We start from the raw sequence: 19,496 nt of genomic DNA, 5'->3' as shown, positions 1-19,496 counted from the left end.
CATTCAGTTTTTGTTTAGAGAAAGAAGTTAGTGCTGGGAGCGAGCTCCGCCCGTGGCAAAGGTCATGAGGAAGGAGGCATTCGCAAAGGCGGGATCGAGCCTCAGGAGTTCCCCTGGAAATTCTCGAGCATTTACCCCCAAAACCAGAGTCTGCCTACTTTCTGCTTTGTGCTTTCACCTACACCTCTGACTTTACGGGGGGCTGTCCCCCACTACCTCTCTCTGAAAAAAGAGTTAGCTTACAGCTCCAGTTAATAATTCCTGGGTTTGACAGTGTTTCAACCTACAAACTCCTTTGGAAATCCTCTAGCCTGCCTGAATAGGTTTCTCCGGCCACATGTGATTGTTCAGAGCTTCCCAACTGTGAGAGGCAGGAGATGTTCTAAACTGTCTAAACACAGATTCCTTTGAGTAGTTAAAAGATTGATTAGAAATTGTATTGGTGAAGGGTTTTTTACTTATTGGGCCAATGTTTGCTGCTAAGTCTCCATATCCCTTATCTGCTGTGTCCCTGGCAGTGTATTGATTAATATAATTGGTGTAAGTAGTACCTTTAATTCTTTTTCTTGTTGTAGCCCACCACACCTTTGCCCTATAGGAATGCAACTTTAATGCTTTTGGAGGGTGGCGCCTGACTAATCACCTTTAGAGAAAAATAAGTTTTCTGAAGAAAGGGTCTTAAAATGTTAACAGGCCTCCTGGCCAGAAGATGATGTAAATCACCTAAACTTTTGCATGTGATAAGTTTGAAAGCCTGGCTTTGATTAGGATCAGGAACTGCTGTCCTTGCATGACTCTACCCCTTCCCCCATTATCCTCTATGCATAACTTAAGGTATAAAAACTACTTTGGAAAATAAAGTGCGGGCCTTGTTCACCAAAACTTGGTCTCCCCACGTCGTTCTTTCTTTCACCTTCTGGCTGAATTTTTCCTCTGAGGCGGGGAAGCTCGTCAAGCCTACTAATTTTGCCTGGGCTTCTAAGATCTGACCGGGGAGGCCTTAGTGTCTCCTCTCCTTCGGGAGAACGGGAGGACGCCTGCGGCCTTCGTAGGTGACGTAAATTCCCTGCTTTGGAATTTTATTCAGCCTCTTTTCTTCACTGAATTGTCCTACTGAGCTATCCTTATTCTATTATTCTTTATATCCTTAATTAACGTTTAATTAAGCAGTTGTTTCCTGATCCTCGCCGACTCCGTCTCTCCTTCAAATACCCTGGATCAGCCAGGGCTAGACCCCAGCAAGTTAGAATTGGTTGACTAAAAATAACACATGATAACACTCTTCCTGACTTTATCTTCTTCAGCAGTTACTAAACTCTGCCATGTAAGGCCATTTACTACCCAATCAATCTGATCTCATATGAATGCACATAAATCCTATGCTTCATGTTTCCCAAATATATCAAGGCTTTCTTGCCCTAAATCATCTTTGAGTATACATTTCTCTATTCTTAAGTCTTCTTTATCCTTTTCTCTTACCCATCCAAATGCTCAGTAAAAATTATTTCCCATGTAAGGTCATGCTTGTTTGTCCCTGTTCAGAAAGATCCCTCACATCCTATTAAAACAAGTTACACAGGAAAATAAATCCAGAGAGTATTAAAGTTGGACGGGAATTCATTTGATCCATTTCCTTATTTTGTGAAGAATCTGACTCACCAAAATGTAAGCAGTTTACCTAAAGTCACACAAATTTAATTATTATCAGAACTAAGATCAGAATTCAAGCTTACTAACAACTCTTTATCTCATGTTTTTTTCTTAATTACATTAATATATTGGAACATTCTTTGGCAATGAATTACAACTGTGCATCATTAATTATTATTTTAAATGTGTTCCTACCCAAGACTTCAAGCAATTCAAAAGCAAAAGATTATACAGTCTCCTCCATCAGTGGTGCTGGGGAAACTGAACAGCTACATGTGAAACAATGAAATCAGAACAGTCTCTAACACCCAATATAAAAATGCATTAAAGAGCTAAATGTAAGACCAGATACTACAAGACTCTTAGAGGAAAAAATAGGCAGAACACTCTTTGACATAAACTGAGACAATATCTTTTTGGATCCCACCTTCCAGAGTAATGAGAATAAAAGCAAAAATAAACAAATAGGGTTCTAATTAAATTTAAAAGCTTTTGCATAGCAAAAGAAACCATAAACAAAATGAAAAGACAACCTACAGATGGTAAAAAACATTTGCAAAAATGATGCAACTGACAAGGGATTAATCTCCAAAATTTACAAACAGCCCATGAGCTCAATATCAAAAAACAAACAACCCAATCAAAAAATGGACAGGGGGCCTTCCCTAGTGGCTCAATGGTAAAGAATCTACCTGCCAATGCAGGAGACACGGGTTTGATTTCTAATTCAGGAAGAGCCCACATGCCAAAGAGGCAACTAAGTCTGTATGCCACAACTGCTGAGCTCTAGAGTCTGGGAGCTGCAAATACTGAGCCCACGTGCCACAACTACTGAGGCCCTCATACCCTGGAGCCCATGCTCTGCAAGAGGATAAGCCACCTCAGGGAGACGCTTGTGCACTGCAACTAGAGAGTAGCCCCCACTCGTCGCAACTACGGAAAACCCCAGGCAGCAATGAAGACCCAGCATGGCCAAAAATAAATCAATAAAAAATATTTTTAAAAAATGAATAGGAGAATTTCCTGATGGTACAACGGTTAGGACTCTCTGCTTCCACTGCAGAGGGCTCAGATTCAATTCTTGGTAGGGGAACTAAGATCCTGCAAGCTGTGTGGCCAAAAAAGAAATAGGAGAGCAGAAGATCTAGTCAATAAATACATATTTCTCCAAAGAAGATAAACAGATTGTCAAGAGGCACAGGAAAAGATGCTCAACACTGCTAATTATTAGAGAAATGCAAATCAAAACTACAATGAGATATCTCTTCACACCACTCAAAATGGCCATCATCAATAAATGCTGGAAAGCATGTGGAGAAAGGGGAACCCTCCTATACTGTTGGTGGGAATATAAATTGGTACAGCCACTATGGGAAACAGTGTGAAGGTTCCTTAAAAAACTAAAAATAAAACTACCATATGATCCAGTAATCCCACTCCTGGGCATAGAGAAAACCTAGGTTTGAAAGGATACGTGCAACCCCAGTGTTCATTGCAGAGCTGTTTACAATAGTCAAGACATGGAAGCAACCTAACTGTCCATCGACAGATAAACAGATAAAGAAGATGTAAAATAATGCCACTTGCAGCAACAGAGATGGACCTAGAGATTATTATACTAAGTGAAATAAAACAAAGACAAATATCATTATCACTTGTATATGGAATCTAAAGATGATACAAATGTACTTATTTATGAAACAGTAACAGACTTAACACACACAGAAAACAAACTTGTGGTTACCAATGGGGAAAGGTGGGGAAGAAGGATATATTAGGAGTTTGGGATTAACATATACACACTACTATATAAAAATACATAATCAACAGAAAACTCTACTCAGTATTCTGTAATAACCTATATGGGAAAAGAACCTGAAAAAGAGTGGATATGCTATGCTATGCTAAGTCACTTCAGTCATGTCCGACGCTGTGTGATCCCATAGACGGCAGCCACCAGGCTCCCCCGTCCCTGGGATTTTCCAGGCAAGAACACTGGAGTGGGTTGCCATTTCCTTCTCCAATGCATGAAAGTGAAAAGTGAAAGCAAAGTCGCTCAGTCGTGTCTGACTCTTAGCGACCCCATGGACTGCAGCCTACCAGGCTCTTCCGTCCATGGGATTTTCCAGGCAAGAGTACTGGAGTGGGGTGCCATTGCCTTCTCCGAAAGAGTGGATATATATATACATGTATAACTGAAACACTTTGTTACACACCTGAAATTAATACACTGTAAATCAACTATATTCTAATATAAAATAAAAATTAAATTGAAAAAGGAAGGGATTATACTACTACTATTGCTGCTGCCGCTACTGCTATTACTACTATTCTATTTCCTTTAATACAGATCCTCCCATGTATCATATAATAATGTTTACTGATTTGTATTACTACACTGTCCCCAGATGAAATATTGTTTTTCCCGAACTTACTAGTTCTTGTATGAAACAGCACTACACTAGATGATGTATCAACTATCCTATATTAACAAAAATATCTTTGGAAAGATGTATACTTTTCCCCTAACAACCAATTCATGGCTTTAGTCTTTAGTCCTTTTCCATAAAGCAGTGTATTTTTTTGTTTATTTCTTCTACTAACAGAGTCAAATGCCTACAAGGCATCAAATGATGATGTGATAAGGTTCTTTATGTATTATATTTTAGGAGAATCAACAAAATAAAAACATTTCATTATAAAATAATGATTTACCTATGTTTTACTCCACCATTACTCAGAAATATGTATTTTTTAAAAAGGGCAAAAAGATAAATAATGCCTCTCTCCAAATCCTTTCACTTTCTGCTACTTTTCAGTGAAAAACAAGTAGGCAAAACAAAAAACATGCCCAAAACACACTGTACTCTTCTAACAGGATCATTGTTTAATTGTGACACAACTCAAAGATAAACAATTCCTCAATTGTCTACTGAAGAAGATGAGGGGAAGCCTAATACACAACAGAAACGAAAAAAGGAGTGGTGTCTGGAACCAGTCAGTCCAACTAGTAGAAATTACCAAATTTATTATAATTTACTCAGATCATCTATGGTACTCCAACTGCAAAATATACACTACTGGAAAACATGACTTTCAAAGCACAATTGTGCTTTATATTTTTACTTACATTTTCTATAAATACCAAACAAACCTTAATTTTTTAGTGCCTTGTGAATGTAGTAATACAACACTACTTGATAAGATTTCTAACAACCTCTCAATAAGCTCTGAGAGTCCCAACATCACTGGCCTTTCTACCCTGTTCCCCTTCAAAAAAGCCTCAAATATCTTTAAGAGCAAAAGCATTAATGAAAATATCCCAAATCACCTTAAGAGGACAACAACACAGGCCGTGAGAGAAGAGTTCATAAATCAGAAAGGAGTGTTTTCATTTGGTGGCAATGGTCACAACATCAGGCCCATGCGTGGCAAAGCCAAAAAGGAAAAAGAGACGAGAGAGGAAGGGCTGTAGAGAGTAACTGGGGCACTGATACAGAATAAAGGAAAAATAAAAAGAAACTTTGCCTCGAACTCTAATAAATACAGGGTTAGATAACATAACAAATCTTTAAATATGCATGGATAAGCTAGTTAAGATGAAAGGGATATTCCCATACAGTGCAAAGCGCGGTGAAACCAGGAACAAGAGAGTAAGCCATTTATCAAACCTGTTATCTGTTATTCTCCGTGGAATTCTGACTAAAGTTCTACTTTGATGGCTGTCACAGGAACAAGTGATAAAACCCAGAGCTTGCCAAAACTGGAGTCCCTTCCACATAAGGCTAGGACCTAAAAGCTGTCATCTATATGAAATTAAATCAATATGTAGTAAATCCCTCTGCACAGAAGGGAACAAGGAAATCTCAGGTATCCAGAGCACAGTGATAACAACAAGAGTGCAGGGCAATGGGGAATCCCTAAAGAAATCCTAACAACAAAATGCACGTTTGTGGTCTGAAATCCACGAGCCCTATGGCAGTGCTGGTTTAGTCGCCAAGTCGTATCCAACTCTTGAAACCCCGTGGATTGAAGCCTGCCAGGCTCCTCTGTCCATGGGATTTTCCAGGCAAGAATACTGGAGTGGATTGCCATTTCCTTCTTCAAGGGATCTTCCCGACCCAGAAATCGAACCCACGTCTCCTGCGTCGCAGGCAGATGAGACCTATGAGGTCCCCCCAAATTCCAAACAGGTTTAATTGAATGTGGCCATGTTGGCAGCACTCCCTGGTGAATGACAGAATCACATATAAATACAAAGCCTCTTTGGGAGGAAACAAGTTCAACACAGGTCTCAAAAAATACCCAAAAACCAAATTATAAGGAAAAGGAGCAGCTCATAGGAAAATTCAGAACACAAACAACACACCATGACTGAGAACTAACCAAAACACACTGGTGAAACAGATGTGAAATAATCTGACACAGAATATGTGTAAGAAACTCAAATATAAAAGCAGGGGGGAAAAAAGCAAATATGAAAAACAACCATACAGAACTTTCAGTAAAAATTAAAACTTACCATTTGAAGTAAAGAGCAGGGTGGACTCAGCAGAAGAGAGTTAGTGAAGTGGAAGATACATGTGAAGTTCCTAGACTGCAGTACAGAGAGACAAAGAGAGAGAAAATGTACAAGTAAAAGGAGTAGGCTAGATAACCTAAGATACATCTACTTCAAGTTCCAGAAGATGACAGAATGAATGAGGAACTCACTCACCAGATAAATTAGAGCTGAGAACTTTCTAGAGCAGATGAAGGACACAAATCTGTAAGTTTAAGAAACCTAATGAATCAAAAGCAGGATAAAATGTAATCTATGCACATCAAAGTTAAGACATCATAGTGAAATTAAGATCAAAAAGTTCTTAATATTGGTCAGAGGAGAAAAAAGGATAAACCTCACAGAAGTGGCAGTTGGACTTTCAGCTTACTTTTTGATACAAACAACGAAAGCAAGAGGACATTGGGATATCTTCAATATTCTCAATATATTGAGAGGAAAAGATGCCAACAAAACAAAACTATCTTTCAAGAATAAGGTTAAAATAAATACATTATGAGAGAGAGAAAATCTTCAAAAGATTGGAATCACTATATACTCTTAACCAAAATCAATTAAGTTTGAAATGAATAACAAAAAGATAACTAGAAGAAAACTTCATGAGTTTGAAAATTCAAAACACCTCTTAAAGACTTAGGGTTAAAAATAGATACAATGGCAATCAGAAAATACTAAGAATTGAATGAGAATGAAAATTTGCAGGACTAGGATAAACAAAAGGTGGTGCAGGGAGAGTATTATTTAGCTTCAAAAAGAGGTGAAATTTGATACATGCTCTAATAAGGATGACCATGAACATATTAAGTAAAATAAGCCAGACAAAAGGACAACTACTGTAAAATTTCACTTATATGAGATATCTATTTGGTCAAACTCAACAGAGACAGAAAGTAGAATAGAGTTCACCAAGGTCTGGGGTGGGGGATTGTGAAACAGGGAGATATTGTTTAGTAAGGTAGTTTGCATTTGGGATAATGAAAAAGTGTTGGAAATGGACAGTGGTAACAGTCGCTTAAGGCTCCAAATGTACTTAATGCCAATGAAGTATATACCTAAAAAACCGGAAATTTTATATTAGGTATATTTTACTCCCCCCTCCCCATACATACATATATACCTTGCAGGATGTGATTAAAGCATTTAATGACACAGTTTTGAATTTTTACTTTAAAAAAGAACCAAAATTTAATGAGTTAAGCATCCAACCTAAGAAGCAAAACAAAACCACAAACAAAAATAGCAAAAGAAACCCTAAGCAGGAAGAAAATAATAATTAAGATAAAAGCAGAAATTGCTGAATAGAAGATTATTATACAATAGAGAAGATCAATAAAGCTAAAAAGCTGTCTTAGACAAAACTAGTAAAACACCTCTGGCAAAATTAACCAAGGAACAAAGAGAGCACAAGTAAGGCTGTTACTGTTGTATTATCTATAACAGCAAAAGACTGGAAGCATCTCAAACAGCCAGAAACAGGGGACTGGTTGAATCTACTGTGGTATATCACACACTCAAGTATTATGAAGCTGTAAAACTGAAGGAGGAGATCACTGTATACATTGCCATGGAATAATCTCAGGATATACAACTGATGAAAATGCAAGATAAGGGAAAAATGTATGTATGGTATGCTACCACTTACCTAAGGTGGTGGGGGGAGGTGTAACAATACACAAGCACACACACATGGCTACTGTTATTATTTGTGTGTGTGTGTGTGTTTTGTTATTATTTTTAATGGAAGAATAACCACAACTTTTTTAAAGGTTATTTTGCTGCTGCTACTGCTGCTAAGTCGCTTCAGTCGTGTTCGACTCTGTGCGACCCCATAGACGGCAACCCACCAGGCCCCGCTGTCCCTGGGATTCTCCAGGCAAGAACACTGGAGTGGGTTGCCATTTCCTCCTCCAATGCGTGAAAGTGAAGTCGCTCAGTTGTGTTCGACTCTTAGCGACCCCATGGACTGCAGCCTACCAGGCTCCTCCATCCATGGGATTTTCCAGGCAAGAGTACTGGAGTGGGGTGCCATTGCCTTCTCCCAAGAATAAAATGGAAGGGACTGAGTTAGAAGTTAGACTTCTCTGAATATATCATTTTGTATTACTGCTTATTCTTTTTTCTCCAATGCTCTGCTATGCTAGAAGAAACAAATGAGAAGACTCTACAAACTGCAAATAAAATTACGATGAATTAGGATAAACACAAATTTAGCAAATTTTCAGGATAAAGAGGAATACACAAAATTCAACTGCATTTGTGCACACTAAAAGCAGAAAATGAAATGAGAGGGGGAAAAGATACCATGTATAATATCATTACAAAGTCTGAAGTTCCTGGAACAGAAATTTCCAAACATGGTGCCCCTGCTATTCTCAGTATTCATTTCACAGCACCTCTAGGCCAAAAGACATTCCTAACAGTTTCACTGATTTAGTAGTTTAGTCCAAACAACTTCATTGGTATTCATCATTCACTCATCCTAATAACTTAGTAACCTGAATACACATGAATTGAAAAGAAAAAAGAAAAAAAAAAAAACTTTTATTTCTTTCTCAATCAGGTACATAGGGAAACATGCACAACCTCTGAAACCTCAGACCCCACTCACACTCATTTCCTGTTCCACACTGATTTACATTATTTCTGATCTCAGCAACCATTTCATAAGGACAGACTTTACCAAATGTATCACAACCTAATGTTGAAAACTGTGGGACTTCCTAGAACTGGATGTTCACATTGTGTCCAACAGACATCCATCACTGTTTCCCTCTAAAATTTAAAATATCCCACAGTGCCTTTAAGCTCAGTATGGTATTCCAGGATGCCTTGCACAGGTTGGGAACTGTGGGCCTAGAATCTTTACATAGAGGAAAAATGTACTAAAGACATGAAGACCTAAATACATTGTGAGATACTAATGGACATAAATTTAAAGAGTCAATAATGAACAAATGCCACATTTCTTCAAATTAATCTACAGATTCAAAGCAATCCTAATCAAAGTCCCAGAAGAGTTATGTGGAAAACTGGGCAGTTAATCCTAAAATCTACATCGAAGAGCAATAGCATAGCAAAGACATTCCTGAAGAATAACGATGTGGAAAGACTCTCCTCGAAATGAAAGGTCTCGATTAAAAAAAAAAAAAAAAGGTGGGGGATCTTCTACCAGATACCATACCACTTATGCATCTTTTTAAATCTTTTTCTTTAGCCTTACAAGGTGTCTTATCCCAACAACCAGTTCTATACTAGGTGCGGCCAACTTTTTCATGCAGGTGCAACATAACAACACCCCTCTTCATTCTGAGCTGCGCAATGCCATGGGATAGCACAGCACCCTCATATGTGCAACCTGCTAATGCAAGGGAGTCAGCTGTGGAGTGAACCCATGACCAATGGTGGTGGCAACAGAGAGATCCCATCGACTTAGATCCTGTTCCTCATCCTGTTGGATGATCCTGTGAATGATTTTTATATAACTTCCTCAGGGACAATACAATGGAATTGAGTAGCCAGTTACACTGTCATTCTGGCTGCCACTCCCTGTGTGCTTCACTCCCCTTTTCCCACGTTTCCTAATATAAAGAAAATGTAAACAAGTAGAGGAAAACAATAGAATGCGAAAGACTAGAGATCTCTGGAAGAAAACTGAAAAATACCAAGGGAACATTTCATGCAAACACAGGCAAAAAAAAGGACAGAAATGACAAGGACCTAACAAAAGCAGAAGAGATTAAGAAGAGATGGCAAGAATACACAGAATTACACAAAAAAGGTCTTAATGACCTGGATAACCATGATGGTGTGGTCACTTACCTAGTCTGACATCCTGGAGTGTGAAGTCAAGAGGGACTTAGGAAGCATTATTAGAGCAAAGCTAGTGCAAGTGATGGAATTCCAGCCGAGCTATTTCGAAACTTAGAAGATGATGCTGTTAAAGTGCTGCACTCAATAAACTCAGCAGTGGTCACAGGACTGGAAAAGGTCAGTTTTCATTCTAATCCCAAAGAAGGGCAATGTCAAAAAATGTTCAAACTATTGGAAAACTGCACTCATTTCACATGCTAGCCAGGTAATGCTCAAAATCCTTCTAGGTAGGCTTCAACAGTACGTGAACTGAAAACTTCAGATGTACAAGCTAGATTTAGAAAAGGCAGAGTAACCAGAGATCAAATTGCTAACATCTGCTGGATCAAAGAAAAAGCAAGGGAATTTCAGAAAAACATCTACTTCTGCTTCACTGACTATGCTAAAGCCTTTGTTGTGGATCACAACAAACTGTGGAAGATTTTTAAAGGGATGGGAATACCAGACCACCTTACCTGCCTCCTGAGAAACCTGTATGCAGGCCAAGAAGCAACAGTTAAAACTGGACATGGAACAATGGACTGGTTCCAAATTGGGATAGCTGTACATTGTCACTCCCGCTTATTTAACTTCTATGCAGAGTACATCATGCGAAATGCCAGGCTGGATGAATTACAAGCTGGAATCAAGACTGCTGGGAGAAATATCAATAACCTCAGACATGCCTAAGATACCATCCTAATGGCAGAAAGCAAAGAGGAAACTAGAGAGCTTTTTGATGAAGGTGAAAGAGCAGAGTGAAAAAGCTGGCTGAAAATTCAACATTCCAAAAATGAAGATCATGGCATCTGGTCCCATCACTTCATGGCAAATAGATGGGGAAACAATGGGAACAGTGACAGACTATTTTCTTGGGCTCCAAAATCACTGTGGACATTGACTCTAGCCATGAAATTAAAAGATGCTTGCTCCTTGGAAGAAAAGCTATCACAAACTTATAGACAGCATTGTCATAACTGCAAAAGACTGAAAACAACCCTTTATTAGGCTGGGCTAGCCTATGCACTGGTAACAAACATTTCCCAAATCTCAATGGTTTAACACAACAAAAATTTACTTCTAGTAGACACCAAGCTTGAGGAAGTTCATCCTTCTCCTTAAGGTGATTTATAAATCTAGGCTGCTACCATTTTTAAGTTCCACTATCTTAGCAAGCAACCATCAAAATAAGACAGATTGAGGGTGCATATGGGCTCATAACAGTCTAAAGTCTACAAGTGACATGCCTTATTTCCCCACTCTGGTTCAATAAATTAAAGGATAATCCTCAGACTGAGGTCAGCATCCTGCCCAAAACTATGCTTTGCTAGGGTCTGCTAAGTCCTGCTTCTCCTTGCTTTCACCTGAATAGGAATTTGCTTTTAAAGTCATCTTCAAATTATTTATCTTTAGAACTTTTTTCCTTATCAACACACTGGGCTGTAAGCTTTGCTATCCAATATGGGTGGGCCATACTAGCCATATATGGCTATTTAAATATAAATGAATTTAAATGAAATAAAAATAAAATTGTCTCTTAGTCACACTAGCCATACTAGGCAGCACAGAAAGAAGAACATTTTCATCACTACAACAAGTTCAAATTAGACAGTTCTAAACTGTTCATACACAGTCAGAGGATGAGTGGTCAGAAATTTCTTAAGTCAGAAATTTCTAAGTCAAATGTTTTATCTAAAAGGTATAAAAACTAAACTTACACTAAACTTACACTAATATTTTAATTTTATCAAAAACAGGAACACAAACAATTTACTTTTGTATCAAGTCAGTTAAAAGACTAACAAGTCAATAGGCACTAGTCCGAATTTAGCAGTATAGCACAGTCCTCTGAAAACATGCCTAACATTATATATTCTAAGCATTCATGAGCCAGTTGTTGGTTAACACAGAAGAACTTTGTTTTCACTCTCTAGAATTACTAACTTTTAAAGTATAAATGCCAATAAATAGTGATATGGTATTATAAAATCTTTACCTTTCCGAATGTATATATGTAACTGAGTCATTCTGCTGTACACCTGAAACTAACACAACATTGTAAAACAACTATACCCCAATATAAAATAAAAGTTAAATTAAAAAGAAATAAAGTCCTTCTCTTTCGTGAGAATTCTGCAGTCTTTAGTATCTGGGGCAATTAACCCTCAAAGGTCAACAAAGGCAAGATTTGGTTTTCAATGTGTTTTCTCAGATTAAGTCTGCTAGAACTCTATTCCTAAGAGCAACATTCATATGAAAACCTTTGCTCAAAGAGGAGAAAAGCACAATGGACTTCTAAGATACATTTCATCAGTGTGATTACAACAGAAAATCTCTTCCTCATGGTCACTCAAAGAGCACAAATGTGATGTCCAGTAATTGTCTATTTGACAAACTTCTTAAAGAAGTTCCATAAATAAATCTTATATAAACACCAAAGATAGAAAGTTACTCAAAATGCTAGTTTATACAATTTTGCATTATTATAATCTTAAAGCCAACTTTTCTGTAAACAAAGATACAAAAGCAGCTGTAAGCACCATCATAGAAAGTTTTTCCTTCCTATTATATCCACCACCTAGCCATATTCTGTCAAAGAAAAAACACGCTGTGCTTTTCCCTCCTTTATTTATAGACTATAGGCAAAACTACTTGCCCATATTCTAATTTTTATAAAATGAACATGTACTGTTTTTCTAATGAGGAAAAACAGTAAGTCATTTTCAATTACAAAAAAACCCCCAAACCATACTCATGTTTTAAGAGCTCTTTCAAATAGTTGTTCTTCCTTAACTGTCAAAGTGTCCTTTGGTGGCTCAGAGGTTAAAGCGTCTGCTTGGAATGCAGGAGACCCGGGTTCGATCCCTGGGTCAGGAAGATCCCTGGAGAAGGAAACGGCAACCCACTCCAGTACTCTTGCCTGGAGAATTCCATGGAGGGAGGAGCCTGGTGGGCTACACCAAGGGGTCGCAAAGAGTCGGACACGACTGAGCGACTTTCACTAACTGTCAAAACTTGATACAACCTCTACTCCTTCTCTGAGCTCCTACTGCACTATTACCATTCCCATGCTGATTACTGCCATAGTGTCTTTCAGTTCCAAACTCATCCTTTTCACCTACTCCGAAAACAGGTCTGGGATCTTTAAATGTTTTTCCTTGACCGGTTGGCATGATGCTAAGCTTAAACAGCAGAGGGCGCAGGAGAGACACTACAGGAGAAAAGTTTTGTTTTGCTTCCCGGTTCTGGTGCCCTTGCTTCACAAGCTCCTCCAGCACCAGGCTTCTACATGGCAAGGTGGCCAGCAGTATAGCAGCCAGAAGCTTCCTCACACTTTCTTCTTGGGAGGTTTTGGAGTGGAGTTAGCACCTCCAACAAACAACTTGCCCTAGCGTCCTAGGGAGCCAATGTCCAGCACATCCACCAGTACAGCACGTCATCACCTTCTCTGTCATCCAAATGATCCACAAGCCATGCTCTCCCCAACAAGGCCTGCACCTCCCCCTTCTGGGGGAAGGAGGACTCTTCCCTAGGTTCTGAGATATCAGCCCTTGGGGTAGCAACTGCTCCTTACTTCTGTTATTCCTGAGTTCTCTGGAGTTCTATTTACTTCTTACTAGCTAACCCCTCTGAAGCAACACAGCAGCAGCAGCAGCTAACCCCTCACTACTCCACTCTCCTGCCAGTTACTATTCTTTCCATATTCAAATTACTGTCTCTCATCTCTCCCCTGATTGGACCCAGAGTGACAGATACAGTCCTATTCATTAATTTGATATTTACATACTTCCTTGACTGTCAGTTAAGTGACTTCTAACTCCTCTTCTTTCTACAAGATGATGAACTCCTGGCTACCAAGGAACACTTTTCACATTTCTCTGTATCAGACATTGTGCAACATAATGCTCTTTAATACAGAGGCAACAAGTAATGTTTAAAACTACACTTTGATTCATAAATGCTCTACACACCTTCACTAGTTCAAGGCCATTATAAACATTTTCTAGTAACTCGCTTTTTTTCATAATTTCCACCACTGAAAGTATAAATAATCTGGATAGTATAACCAGTGTTCCTAGACTGTAGGGTTTCAAAGTCAGGACCAGCGCATGGACTTAGACCTTCTAGACCTTGTTTAAGACAGGAGATAAAGAACTGCTCATGCTCACAGACTGTTCATGTCTACAGGATCATAAAGGGGCTGAGCATGAATAATATTTATTTTTGTATAAATGTGAGCAAGGAGGTAAAAAATTATGCTCAGAATAAGGATTACAGTTACGGCCAGGTGACTATTTACAAACAAATAAAATAAGTATGTTAAATAAGTATGTTGGGATTTCAGAGTCACACAGTTGGACACGTATGAGATTTTAGGGTAAGCTTCTCTGTGCTTCTGAACACCTAGCAGAAACCCCTTCATCAAGAACAATATCATCAACATTGATGGGACCTCCCATGAGAAAGACTGAGAGAGGAACAGAAGGCTACCTTGGCCCCAAACACAATTTGCCTTGTTATCTTTGGCTAAAACTGTACTCTCTGGGTTATCTCGATAAAATAACTAGCTTGTATAGAATCTGTATATAGTGTTTATCTTCATCAAGCCTCAAAACCAGCACTCTGCGGGATTAATTCAACAGCAAATTAGAATTGATAACAATATCTGGAAGTGAGAAAATACAAGAATCAAGCAATTGCCTTGAATTCAAACACGAAAAAAATTGAACAACTTTTCAAATATCTTTTAGTAGGTTAAAGCAGTACCTCTGGAAGAGTATTAGGTGGACTGGCTGTTTATTACCACTACTCAATGAAATACAAAAATTGAGAGCAAGTGTTTAGAAACTTGTAGAGCAATTTGGCAGAGTAATCTGCTCCTGACTCTAACAACAACAACAAATGGGGCTTGCATTTTGTCTGTTTTTCTTTCATTTTATGGTATATTACAAAAGTTATTAATCCATTACGGAAAGTTTCTAAGAACCACAGACCTAAAATACTCAATTCTAAACACAGAATGCTTTCTCAAAGGATCTGAAGATATACTAATGGCCAATAAGCACATGAAAAAATACTCAACATCATTAGTGATCAGAGAAATGCAAATTAAAACCACAATGAGATACCGTCTCACACATTAGGATGGCTAGAATCAAAAGACAAGGAAAAAGCAAGTTAGTGAGGATGGAGAGAAAATGGAATCCTCCAACACTGCTGGCAGGATTGCAAAATGGTGCAGCTGCTTTGTAAAACAATCTGATAGCTCCTCAAAAGGTTAAACATGGAGTTACTATATGACTCAGCAATTCCACTCCTACGTATACTCAAAAGAACTGAATTGGGAGTAATATTCAGCCACAAAAAGGAATGATGTACACATACATGCTGTAATAGGGATGAACCTTGAAAACTCAGTGCATAAAATGAAACTAGTCACAAAAGACCACACATTATGTGATTCTTCTATATATCCAGAATAGACAAACTTATAGACAGAAAATAGATTTGTGGTTGCCTGGGGTGAGAGAGTGTAGATTGGGGTAAAATCAGTGACTGTTATTGGGTGTAAGATTTCTCCTTGCAGTAATGCAAATTAGAGAGTGGCGATGGTTGTATAACCTTGTGAATATCACTAAAAAAATAAAAGCAATAAAAACCCATGGAGTCATACACCTTTTAAAGAGTGGATTTTATCATATACAAATTACATCTCATTTTTTAAAATTTAAGGGAAAAGAAACCACAGAGGGGCAAATGCAGATGGAGAAAGCAAGAAGGACAGAAGAATGGGCACAGGCAAAGATGGAAGGTTTGCCTCTGTTGAAGAAGATATTTTAAAGACTATGTGGTTGTCTCCAGGAGTATTTTGAGGGTAAGAGTTCTAAAATATGATCTGAAGGGCTGACACATCACTGGAAAAAATTACACAGCCTTTCAACGGGGCTTCCCTGACAGCTCAGTTGGTAAAAAATCGCCTCCAATGCAGGAGAGACCCCAGTTTGGGTCCTAGGTCAGGAAGATCCCCTTGAGAAGAGACAGGTTACCCACTCCAGTATTCTTGGGCTTCCCTTGTAGCTTAGCTGGTAAAGAATCTGCCTGCAATGCAGGAGACCTGGGTTTGATCCCTGGGTTGGAAAGATCCCCTGGAGAAGGGAAAGGCTACCCACTCCAATATTCTGGCCTGGAGAATTCCATGAACTGTATAGTCCATGGGGTCACAAACAGTCAAACACACACACACACAAAAAAGAGTCAAACACAACTGAGCGACTTTCACCTTCAACAGGACTACTTTGAAGTTATACTTTTTGCTGTTATCAGGAAAATAATCACTTCTAAAACTTCACAGCCATGTGTCCTACATTCTATGCTGCTGTTCTTCATATCTGGAAAAAAAGATGGTTGGCAGTTTTAAAAACTTAATTGCTTCGATTTATTCTGTTAGTAAAATTTTTATCCCGTGAGACAGAAAAATATGGGAGTAAAACATGTCTGGTTTACCATTTTTAAGAAATCAGCACTCTTGGAGGAAAACAATCTTTGAAAATCATTTGCTTTAGGATTTCATAACACTACTGAAACAACCTAATTCTCAAAACTATCTGTGCTTCCCAAAACAGCTTTAACACCAAGTCACTGCAGCTATAACCTAACCATTATTTACTGTCCCAAATCCACTCTCAGTCTCTCCCAGTCTGTTCGCTGCACAGAGAGCCACTTCAAAATACATAAACTTTGTAACTTCAGTCCTCTACTTTAAAGCCTTTCAGTAGGATACTTAAAAGGAAGCCTGCTAGTACATGCATGATCAAGCCTCTAATTTTCCAGACTCTGGAAACTTTAGACTTTAGGCTCTGTAGACTTTCCCTCTACAGGCTTTAAGTTTTGCCTGTTCTTTCTGTTTCTCTGACAGCCATCTCAGCCACATGGCCTTTCTGGGAAATTTTATGTTCAGTCATCCAGTTTCCCTAGAACTGATGAGTTATCCTGGGACGCAAGATTTTCAGTGCTAAACCCAGGAAAGCCCTGGGCAAACTGAGATCGAGTCCGTCACCCTTCTTTCTATTCATCACCTCCACCTGTCCAACACTTGCTTTAAGTATTGGCCTAAAGGTCACTTTCCCAGGAAACCTTCTCTGATATCTCCGCACTCCCACGCCAGGCACATTAGTTCACTGCCTTAACATTCATCATAATGGATTTGTTATAAAACTGCCTACCTTAACTAGGTTATAAACTCCACAAGCATGGATCCAGTCAGTATTTTATTGACCATGACATCACTAATACCTAGCACTGTGTGCAGTTCATGTGTCTCAGAGATGAGTACTTGTTGAAGGAAAAAAAATCAAACAATGAAAGGTATATCTGAGGCTTTCTTGGTGACTCAGTGGTAAAGAATCTGCCTGCCAATGCAGGAGACATGGGTTCGATCCCTGGTCCAGGAAGATCCCACATGCCAAGGAGCAACTAACCCCATGTGCCACAACTACTAAGCCTGTGCTCTAGAACCCAGGAACTACATACGACTACTGAGCCCAGGCACCACAACTACTGAAGCCCAGGCACCCTAGAGATCGTGAACCACAGCAAGAAAAGCCACCATAATGAGAAGCCCATGCACCTCAATTAGAGAGTAGCTCCACTTGAGAAAAGCCCACACAGTAATGAAGATCTAGCACAACCAAAAAAAAAGAAAAAAAGAATGGTTTTTTTGAGATGGCATCACAGCAAAGTAATCTTTGCAACCCCATGGACTGTAGCACACCAGGCCCCTCAGTCCAAGAAATTCTTGAGGCAAGAATACTCAAGTGGGTAGCCATTTCCTTCTCCAGGGGATCTTCCCAACCCAGGGATCAAACCCAGGTCTCCCGCACTGCAGGCAGATTCTTTACGATCTGAGCCACCAGGGAAGCCCAATCTAGAAAGCTAAGATAATTAAATGCTCCATTTATCTTGATATTCACAACTGATAAAATTCATCCAAGCTCACTTTATTCACCTCACCTTAACCACTATATATTCAAAATAAGACAGCAGGACACTAGTCTAAATTGTCATTACTCAATCTCTATTACAAGTTATTTCTCAGTTTACTACTAATCATATTCTTACCCAGAAGATGGAATTCTAGGCAACAGGAACAATAAGAATAATTTAGTTCATGAGACAGAAGGGCAGCAGCCAGTAGGGAGAAATAGGCCTGCTGAGTGGGGCCAGAAAGTCGCAGATGCTGGGCAATGGGGAACACTTGGAAATTCAGGAGGCTTGGTTTTAAGTGTTTTTTATTCTCATAACAAAAGTAGTACAAGGTCATTACAAAGAACCCAAACCAGAATAAAATTTAAAGAAAAACAGAATATCCATAATCACACTTCCCAGAAAGACCTATTACTTTTTTTACACTTCACACTAGAAACAGGAAAATGACATGGTTTCAAGTCTAAGTCACTGAAATACTTATTTTGTGAATTACAATGTGCCAGATGTCAGAAATAAAGATAACTAAGATCTAGTCTCAGTTTTGAACTCACCATCAGTGGTAAAGAATAACAAAGGACTACTCTGCAGTGAGATAAGAGCTGATGGGGTAAGTGGAATGTGATGGAAAAGACGACTCAAAGCTCCTGTTTATATGATTAGGTAAAGTAATTAGTAATTAGGCAAAGAAATCAAAACTGGCTTTTGAAGGATGAGAAGAATTTACCAACCAAAAAAAGAGAGGAAGATCTCTGTAAAGAGAGGAAGCAGTGTGTTAAGGAAACTTTGTAATCTAAATGTGATCCTCTTTTCTTCTTCTTCCCCTGGGCCTTCACCCAATCACAAAACTAGAAAAGTGAAACTATGACCAAGCATGAAAGAAGTAAAAGAGTGAGACAAAAAGTGTTTCAAAACTGCCTATGAGGTAGTGAATGGGAAAGCAAGGAACAACAAATAAACATTGTTTAAAGCGTGTTCAACAGTGAGAAGTCTAGCTTTCCTCAAGTTTGGTCACAAGCCTCAATAACAATTCAAAATGAAAAAGGAGGGGAGGGACAATAAACACAGATCATCCTTGACTTAAGATATGTATGTTAAAAATATCATTAAGTTGAAAATGCATTTAATATAACTAAATCTATCAAAGAACATCATAGCCTAAGCCTACCTTAAACATGCTCAAAACACATCAGTTGACAGCTGGGCAAATTCACCTAACATAAAGCCTATTTTATAACAATGTTGAATGTTTTCTGTAGTTCACTGAATATTTTTCTTAAAAGTGAAAAAGAGAATGGTTTTAAGGGTACAGAATAGTTGTGAAGTGTATGGTTATACCCCTGTGACTGCTTGGCTGACTGGGAGCTGCAGCTCACTCACTGCCTCTGCCCAGCACCACCAGAGTACTGAACCCTGTATTACTAGCCCAAAATTCAAAGTATGGTTTCTACTA

The 19,496-nt window shown here is 38.7% G+C and overlaps 1 protein-coding gene across 3 annotated transcripts in view; it reads right to left on the bottom strand.

Moving 5' to 3' along the window:
• PAK2 (p21 (RAC1) activated kinase 2) overlaps positions 1 to 19,496 on the bottom strand; it is an 88,541-nt gene that overhangs the window by 56,435 nt on the left and 12,610 nt on the right. Inside the window, exon 1 of one of the 3 annotated variants that reach the window (XM_024984244.2) lies at positions 6,173 to 6,672. The exons of the other annotated variants lie outside the window; for them this stretch is intronic. The gene's annotated coding sequence lies outside the window, so the exon portion shown is untranslated. Of the gene's footprint in view, positions 1 to 6,172; positions 6,673 to 19,496 lie in introns of those variants that run through there. 3 annotated transcript variants of the gene reach the window in all.

Source organism: Bos taurus, chromosome 1 (assembly GCF_002263795.3).
Source record: "Bos taurus isolate L1 Dominette 01449 registration number 42190680 breed Hereford chromosome 1, ARS-UCD2.0, whole genome shotgun sequence".
NCBI lineage: Eukaryota > Metazoa > Chordata > Mammalia > Artiodactyla > Bovidae > Bos > Bos taurus.
Note: the sequence above shows the minus strand (reverse complement) of the source record. Positions and strands in the feature narration are given on the sequence as shown.